The sequence below is a fragment of the Polypterus senegalus genome, chromosome 11 (genome assembly GCF_016835505.1).
Source record: "Polypterus senegalus isolate Bchr_013 chromosome 11, ASM1683550v1, whole genome shotgun sequence".
NCBI lineage: Eukaryota > Metazoa > Chordata > Cladistia > Polypteriformes > Polypteridae > Polypterus > Polypterus senegalus.
Window position 1 is genome coordinate 159,929,139 of NC_053164.1, and position 10,015 is coordinate 159,939,153.

At 34.7% G+C, this 10,015-nt stretch overlaps 1 long non-coding RNA gene across 1 annotated transcript in view; it reads right to left on the reverse strand.

The window, feature by feature from the left end:
• The window catches only part of LOC120538532, a 30,014-nt gene extending 20,212 nt beyond the window's left edge, over window positions 1-9,802 (reverse strand). Inside the window, exon 1 of the long non-coding RNA XR_005635478.1 lies at window positions 9,752-9,802. This is a non-coding gene — a long non-coding RNA (uncharacterized LOC120538532). The remainder of the gene's footprint in view (window positions 1-9,751) is intronic.
• Between the last annotated feature and the right edge of the window lie 213 nt (window positions 9,803-10,015).

The window sequence follows — 10,015 nt, forward strand, 5'->3', positions numbered from 1 at the left end:
TGAGGCTGAAAGACCTGAATGCAATGCAGAAGATACAGAAAGCAGAAGAATTAAATAAGAATCTGACACCAGCGGATGTTTTTACCCGTGCACAATCACAAAGTGATTTCAAGTGAAGTTGCTTTTATGGGAGACACAAATGCACCAGTGCAACTTTCCCTGTTGCCAAGTAATGTTAAACCAAGTCGTCACTACGGTGTTCCCAAATACGCACTTTGCTGATAAACCGAGCGCACTGAGTTTGCACGGCGCTTTGGTGACTTTGAAGAACAAAAAAAGTCCGTCTACATGTCTGTGTGAGAAGCTCTTCTCAGTGATAAAGACTAACAAAACAGCACACAGGAGTCGCCTCACTGATGAGCACCTGCAATCCATCCTGAGAATCTCCACAACACAGAACCTCACACCAAACAAACGAACCTGTTGCCAAAAATAGATGCCAGGCGTCCAGCTCTAAAATAACATATGAGCAAAGACAACTTAATGATTTGATTTGTCATTGCTGAAAGGAACACATTTTATTTATATTTCCAGGTTTTGTTATGCAGCATGTTCATATTTGAATTTGTATAATTTTGAAAGGATATATTTTTATGGAGAGCAAAATCTTTTGGGATATTTAAAATCTAAGATTATTTTTTATATAAATTTACATAAGAGTAAAGAAATTTGAATGTTTGTTCTTTTAAGTTATTTAAGGTTTGAGTTGATTTATTCACGAATAATATTCCTGTCTGCTTTTACCATTCCTACCAAAGATATTTCTGTCGACTAAATAAAAATTCCTTCTATTTAAAATTTAAATAGAACTTGAACAAATACGATAGTTCATAATATCCACGCAGACTTGCACTTAAGAGCGAGAGTTATCCGTTTTAACAAGCAGCGTATTGCACTGATACGAAATAGCTGTGTGTGTATATATGTAAATATGTATGTATATGTATATATATGTTTATATATGTGTGTGTGTATGTATATATATATATGTGTGTGTGTATGTATGTATGTGTGTATGTATATGTATGTGTATATATGTAGATATATATATGTATGTATATACTGTATGTGTATGTGTATATATGTGTATATGTATAGATATGTATATATATATGTTTATGTGTGTGTGTGTAAATATATATATATATATATTTTATATATATATATATATGACAGCAACACTCATCACTCACAACAGTGACAAAACAATTACATTGACAATCATGTTACGTTATTTTCAAAATGTTTCCTTTTCTTTTTCATTGCTTCTTCAACACACTACTTCTCCGCTGCAAAGCGCGGGTATTTTGCTAGTATAAACATATATATACATACATATCTACATATATACATACACACACACACACACACACACATATATATATATATATATATATATACATATATACGGTCTTTGGGGTGCGAGCAACTGTTGCTGGGGGTGCCAGAATCCATCAAAGAAGAAAAATGAAAAACATTATTTGTACAAAATCTTAATTTATTTATCCATTCCTAAATAATTAAATGGGCAGGCTATTTCGTATCAGTGCAATACGCTGTTTATTAAAACGGATGACTCCCGCTCTTACGTGCAAGTCTGCATGGATATTATGAACTATCGTCTGTTCAAGTTCTATTTAAATTTTAAATAGAAGGAATTTTTATTTAGTCAACAGAAATATCTTTGGTAGGAATGTAAGTTAAATGTAGGCATCGTTGCATACATTTTTCTTCACCATACAAATGTAAAGAGTAAATTCGCTTTACATTCCAACCAAAGATATTTGTGTCGACTAAATAGAACTTGAAAAGATATATCTTTTCGAATGTGATCGCACAATTCAGATCGAGTTGACGCGCACCGACGCATCGAGCCCGCGTGCTATTGTGGTTTCAAGCCTGCGTGCCTCAATAAGTCACCCTCCCCTCGCTCTTACTTTTTTACAGTTCATCTAATGAATACACTGAGTATGGCTTTACCAAAACAATCATTGATGGCGAATAAAGTATTCATTATTCATAAAGCTTCAATTGGTGATCTGTCTTTCTGCGTTAACCGCATATTTTTTAAAACGTCTCAAACCAAGGGGATGCGAGGGTAATCGAACCTCGGACGTGTTTGTCAATCGTTGTAAAGATAACAGGTTTCATTCATCGATTCGTTTCTTACTGCATCAATAAACAGCTTGTCTTCCTCTTTATCTAAGACATGACACACTGCATGCACGGGTTTTTTTTTACACTGTCTTCCTTTAGCGGGACATTGACTTTTTCCACCGTGTGCTTTGATTCCGCAGTAGCTGCACTTATGAATATGCTTGTATGTATCACACGCTTCATATTTTTTTGCTTCCTTCTCAATTGCGTAATTCGGTTTTTGTTCAGCAGTCTTTGGAACTGTTGCTTTTTGTCTGTGCACTGCGTCATTTCAAGTGAGCCACTCGGTGTACATGCATCGAAGGTTCCCAGCTGTGCTGGTGCCATCTTGTGCGATGTCCATGGCTGTATTTAATGTTAGCTAAGACCCGGCACTTAAAAGTTTCTCTCGCAGTTTTGCTGAGCTTGTGCCAAACACCACCCTGATCATCTCATCTTCCTCTGCATAAGCACAGTCCTTCACCCGTGAATATTTAGCGGCAGTGTTTCTATTGGATTGCCGCTGACGGACGGCCTTATATGGGCAGGCACTAAATTATGTGGGATTCCACCGTGTGCTTTGTTTCCGCAGTAGCTGCACTTATGAATAGGCTTGTATGTATCACACTCTTCATATTTTTTTGCCGCCTTCTCAATTGTGTCATTCGGTTTTTGTTCAGCACTCTTTGGAACTGTTGCTTTTTGTCTGTGCACTGCGTCAGTTCACATGAACCGCTCGGTGTACATGCATTGAAGGTTCCCAGCTGTGCTGGTGCCATCTTGTGCGATGTCCACGGCTGTATTTAATGTTAGCTAAGACCTGGCACTTAAAAGTTTCTTTTGCAGTTTCGCTGAGTTTTTGCCAAACACCACCCTGACCATCTCATCTTTCTCTGCATAAGCACACTCCTTCACCCGTGAATATTTAGAGGCAGTGTTTCTATTGGATTGCCGCTGACGGACGGCCTTATATGGGCAGGCACTAAATTACGTGGGAGGCGTAAGTTCGCCATCCACGGGCATCGAGCAGAAGTCTATTATAGTATATGGATGAAAAAATAGGTTCCAGTTATGACTATTACGCGTAGAATTTCTAAATGAAACCTGCCCAACTTTTGTCAGTAATCTGTAAGGAATGAGCCTGCCAAATTTCAGCCTTCTACCTACACAGGAAGTTGGAGAATTAGTGATGAGTCAGTGAGTCAGTCAGTGAGTGAGTGAGTGAATGAGTCAGTGAGGGCTTTGCCTTTTATCAGTATAGATATACATATACAGTATAAAATAGATATACAACAAACAATAGAAAACAAAAATAGAAAAATAACAGAACAATAAAAAATATTAAATAGTGTGAGCCAACTAGAAATAGAACTAACAGCCCAATTTGTTTACAATAATTATGTGAAATAATATCTTATGTAGGTAAAACATAAAAAGAAGTGTCGCTGGATTCAGAACACATTCAGTGATGCAAGGTGCAGATCTGGCCAACACGTTTAAAGGAAAACCTCTTCATTGTGGCACAGCAAGCTAATAATGAACTTAAAAATTATAAATATATAATCAAACACTAAATGAGTAAATAATACCATGTGACAATTAACCACCAACAACCCATTGAAATATACTTATGATATTGGAAAAGGAACCATCAATCATCTATCAATCACTTGACCCAAAACCAAAAGCTGTATGAATGATAAAGATAAATTAATAACCGTAAATTAACCGTAAATTAATTATCATAAATATATAAACACTGCAGAATTATAAAAAAAATACTTAGCAAAAAATGTATCTCACCTCACCAATGTATAAAAAAGAAAATATCAAGGAAAATCAAATAAGGGGCTTGTAACTAGCTGAAAGAAAAAAACAACAAGAGTATATAAATCGAGAGAATAGAACTGGAAAGACAGCATGCATTACACAAGAGAACAAATGAGAACTTGTGTACTTCATACACTATACATAACACAGACATCTGTATCTGTCTGACCAGAAATGAAAGCAAGAGGATGTAGACACTCAGGGGTATATCACAAAAAACATACCCAGTCCAGTGATTTGTTAAGACCAATGGGGTGTAAAGTCTTTAATTGAAAAATGCAGTGTTTCCCTGCATAGGAAAAGTTTGTCAAAATGAACCTAACGGGGGTGTGGTTTAACTATTTCTATAACAGTAAACTTAAGGTCTGAGACTTTGTGATTTGTAGTAATGTTTTATTATTGTTGTGTCCCAGTCCTTTGTTATACGTAGGTAAAATTCTACACTCTATTCATTGTCGTATAACAGAATGTAAATGCAACATTAGGACCAAATCTATTAAACATCCCCTATCTAGACATTTCAGTACTACATGGCATATAAAATTTGGGTCTATATTTATTTTGAGGAACATTATAACTTTCTATATGGTTACTTTTTGTGTGTAATAGTTTTTGTTTTATGTGCAATTTCTCCATTTATTTTATTTAAAACATATTGAGTACAATTATATACTGTGACAAAGTTGTTTATTTTTATACATTTGAAATACACATACAGTATGAATACACTGTTCAGGTTCTGCCTACTATATCTTTTGGAAATTATTGGGTTAATTTGAAATGTTCTTCACACCCTACACTCAAAGTCATCAAACTGAGAAAGAAAAAAACATTATTAACTGAAATGATTATAAATATTTAACTCAGAATACCAATGACTGTATTTTGTATTAAGCATGCTGCAGAGAGCTATATGATTTTTACTTCTATATGGTTTGTTCTTCATTTAGGTAGAAAAAGAATTAAGTTTATGCACAGAATTATTAGACTAACTTGCATTCCTTTATGAGAAAATGCTGACCTTTTGATACTAACAGAACACCCTGTGATATTATAAATCAGTCATGACACTTATGTATTAAATAAGAATGTGCTAAGCTAACTGAACAACTGAACGTGATATTTTATAAGCAATGTGCGTGCAAAAAAAAAGAAAGTGAGTATTGTCTAAAACCACTGAGTTGCATACACCCTATAACCGTTAGGACAAAACTTGCTATAACTGGTCTTATGTACGTGTAAGTTAGCAGAAGTGTATTTCTTAACATTCTGAAAATACTGAACACTTTTTATCTATAAAAACACAGTGTTTTCTCTATATGTACAAATTCAGGATGTGGACAGGGGCTACAGCAATCCATGTAATAACCTCAAGATGAACTGCTATGTTTTTTTATTCTTGTCAACGAACTTGAGTATTTAAAGATGTCTCTCTTTTCCTGCTGGCAGGCTGCTGGCAGACTATGATGCCTGTAGCAACTTGAGCGAGCAGGTGCTTCTGTTGTTCTTCGACTTTCAGCGTCCACAGAAGTTATTGAGCTGCAGACTACTTTTCCAGCTATTAAAGACACAAAAAATCCAGAAAGCAGATCTAACTACCTTATGGAATTAATTGGTAGAAAACATCTCAGCAACATAGAAACTATTCTGCCCAAAGCAACATGCCCTGTGGAGATGTTATTGAGACTTCTTTCTTTTCCTTTTTTTCTAAACTTAAAGTGATGCTGTTTCAATTAAGACCATTCCTAGCCAATAGATTTTTTCTGATCAGCGGGTATTTAAGATGCTCTTATTTTACTTAGCGTTCAATCTACATACTGTTTATAGCAGTATTTTTTCAGATGATCGTATCACAATAATTAGATGCCAATTGAGACAGATCAGCATCACATTGTTTGATTTTTGTTTTTGACATGAAAGGTCTATAAACATTCATGTTTCTCTACTCAATAGTAAAAGAGGGAAATATATTATTTGTTAGCTGAGTTAATGTAAATGTTAGTTAATGTTAGAGAAGTCTGCAGACATACAGGCCAATCATTGCATGCCCTTACAAGGCCTCACCTTTTTGTTTTATTCGACCATTAGCATTCATGATTTTTGTTTTAATGAAAAGATGATTAACTGCTGAATTTTTCAAATGTGCCTTTAGCAACATGTGTGGAATCATACTAGTTTAATTCGTTGGCAGTTTTTTTTTCTATTAGATGTTACTATATTAATTGTAAAGATGTCACCTACTTTAATTCTTAAAAATAGAAGATACAAAACCATTTTCATTGTATAACCAAACCACTGGAAAATAATAACTGGTTTGTAAGAATATTTATGACAGTTTATTTATTTTTTTCTTTTTTTAATTTTTTAAAACAAAATAACAAAATAAAAAGGATTTATTTATTGTTATTATTGCAAGTAAAACACTTTAAAATATATCATAGTGTAGAAAATGTGTAGACATTCAACTTTAATGTAATTTAATCCCAATGGATTTTTCTTTTTTTTATGCTGAATTCTTTCTTTTGATGGCATACAGATGATTATTAATGTATTCATTTTAGTCAAAAATAATTACTGACAAAAATTTACTATCCTCACCTTAAACATCTTCATTTTCATTGTCATTGGTCTGGGTTACTGATGATTGAGCAGCAAAGTTGTGCAAACTTAACTACAACAGCAAAGTACTGCTTGGATGAATATGTCATCAGACAATTTACAAAGACAGCATTTTCTATACAGCCACGATGTTTATTCTCTAATGTCAGTCAGTAGGTCATTTTCCAACCCACTATATCCTAATACAAGGACACGGGGGTCTGCTGGAGCCAATCCCAGCCAACACAGGGCGCACGGCAAGAACAAATTTCGGGCAGGGCGCCAGCCCACTGCAGTATACTCTAATGTTCTATATTGTATTGTTCTTCAGCTGCCATCTGGGGGTTAGTTAAAGGTATGTACAGGTATGCAATGAAATTATTTCATCTAGCCAAGTATAAATCTTAGTATTCTGAATTTACAGAGAATTGTCATGATATGAATTTAATACCCCCTGTGTCTGTTGCAAAGACTGATGCAGGAGGTTCCCAGCTTAAAAAATACATAGTAGTCTATCTATCTAGTAATGGTTCAAGGAACATATAGTTTATTGATGATTTAAGAAGCTACTTAAGTTTCAATGGGTTTACTGAAAAATCACAAATTAATGATTTTCAATTTTATTAGTATTACAATGTTTTAGGAAACTCACCCATATTTAGTTCTGCATCAACCTCTGTTCAGCATGTATAGTAGTACATGTGTTTCTTTGTAATGAGAAGGAGAGAGAGAGAGAGGTTTGGGAGCATGCGCTGATTACAGCATGTTTTAAATTAATTACCTACTACTCTCATGGTGCATTGAGGGAAGATGCATGCTCATGGGTAGATCAATGTCACAAGAGCCTTTTAGATATAAATGGGGCACCATGAAGTTTGAAAGTCTACATGTGGTAAAAGACAGGAAGTATCTCATTAGCTAATATGAGATCCTGCAACTTTAAGTATTAGGGCTAGTTGAGAACTACAGTAGAATTGAGCTGAGCTCTGTGAACTGCCTGGTGTGTCGTTTTTCTGGGTTTCTTTATGTGTAGTTTTCATTATGATACTAATTTTTGGATTCTAAGTTTTTTTTTCCTTTTAGGATTTTGTTGAACATGGTTCTGTTTATATTTCACATCAACTTTTTATATTCCCATCTACATTTTTGTGCAATTCGATTTTGTGCTTTGTTTTTGTTAGCAATGACTTCTGCTAGAGCATGTGAATTTCTCAAACCCAAGAACTTAAATGTAGGAGAAATTACACATTGATGTAATTGAGTGTGTTGCAAAATTAAAACATCTCCAGAGTTTCCATTTTAAACTTATATTGGGTTTTCTAACCATACTAACACCTTCAAAAGGGTACACTACGATATTGATGCGAGTTGGTAGGATCACAATGAGCATTCACTTCATTCCCTTCAAAAAACACCCAAAGATTTAAAAATAAATATTAAACATTTTTCTTAATGAAGTATTTTGGTTGCATTCATGTCCAGAGGAGGGCGGCACGGTGGTGCAGTGGTAGCACTGCTGCCTCGCAGTTAGGAGACCCGGGTTCGCTTCCCGGGTGCTCCCTGCGTGGAGCTTGCATGTTCTCCCCGTGTCTGCGTGGGTTTCCTCCGGGCGCTCCGGTTTCCTCCCACAATCCAAAGACATGCAGGTTAGGTGGATTGGCGATTCTAAATTGGCCCTAGTGTGTGCTTGGTGTTTGTGTGTGTCCTGCGGTGGGTTGGCACCCTGCCCTGGATTGGTTCCTGCCTTGTGCCCTGTGTTGGCTGGGATTGGCTCCCGTGACCCTGTATTTGGATTCAGCGGGTTAGGAAATGGATGGATGGATGGATGTCCAGAGGCCATTATCTCTAACAGGCTTCCAGAATACATGTGTGGAATTTGTCAATTCTTCTGCTTGAACATAGGGAGTACATTTAACTTTACCATTGTCAAATGAGATGGGTAAACCGTGACATTTGAGATATATGCTGACTTATTTTCAGACTAGGTGGAAAGAATTGGTATCTCCTGTTTCACTGAATCATTCAAATATCACATTTTGAAATTCTGTGTTTTTCAATTATTCTTATGGAAGTTCCAATGGTTTCTTCATCTCTAGCTATACTGACAAAGTTTTCAAGTATGTTTCTCTCCCATTTCCTGGATCTCTAAAAAAAGAAAGACAGATTCTGCTAACTGCTATATCTATCATAATACTGTGAGTCTGATTTTATACCCTTAATTTTAATAAGGGGAAAATTCATTGGACATATTTGAAAAATCTCATTGATCATTGATTTTTTAAATGCTTTTGCAGTTCGTTTTTTAATATTTAAGCTTAGGTGCAAAATCAAAAGATTACTAAAGTATTATAAAAGTTTCTTAAAATTCTACTGAATGCTACTGAAATAAACTAAATAAAAGATACTTAATAATAAATTGACCTGATTAGAAGAGGTGTTTCATACAGCAACAATGATCCTGGTAAGCTTTACATGGTAAATGTGCTATACTGAACCAGTGACAGAAACTAGGAAATTATTTTAAATTAGATATTTGTTTTCAGTCCAGTGAAAACTACAAGCATTATTTAACTAATAAAATATGATTTTCTTAAAAGAAAGCATTTTACTTTTTTTTTGTTTCAAAAATCACACCCTTAAGAGATGTTGCTGAACTGGAAATTAGAAATACTCAAAGTTCAAATAAATCACAGAACAGATAGTTAAAATTCTGCATTCACATTATTTCACACAAATCAAAAATTTATGCAAAACTAAAGGCAACTGTTTATCAAACGGCATCTAAAAAGCTTTATTACAAATACTCTATTAGATTTAGAGGGCAGTCTCAAACAATCAAGGTTAATTCTGCATTAAAAAATGAAATACAAAAAGCTGATGATGTTTACTGTTTGTGCTTCTATTAAAATATATTAAAAGGAAACTACTTAAAAAAACAGTTGCATAGAAAACTGTGTTAAGTATTTCATGGAGACTTTTAACAAAAGATCTAGGGAAGCAAAGCTTTTCCTTAGTAAAATAACATCATATAAACACAGATTAATTTATGACCTTAGGGAGTTTTCCTCATACTGTAAATTCTATCAAAATGTGTTAACATGGATCTCCTACATGCTTTTCAGTCCGTAATATATTCTTCACAAAAACAAGTACTAAGACTCGCAATACAAAATATTACCTCACATACCTCTGTGCTCAAGCGCAAGTAAAGCCCCATCATCAGCAACTTCAAGCTTGCTATTGCACTGAACTGAAGAAAAGCAGCAAATTGTGGTTATTAAAACCCCACCCCTTATTACTTAATAGGGGCCACCTGCTACAAAAATATTCTTATCAAGGAAAAATCAGTCATTAATTGCTTTTATGTGATTCCCTGGGTGTGTTGGTGTTGTTTATTTACAAAAAACTGGTAAGAATAATTTTGCTTTGAGGCAAGAATTTGTTGTGAAAG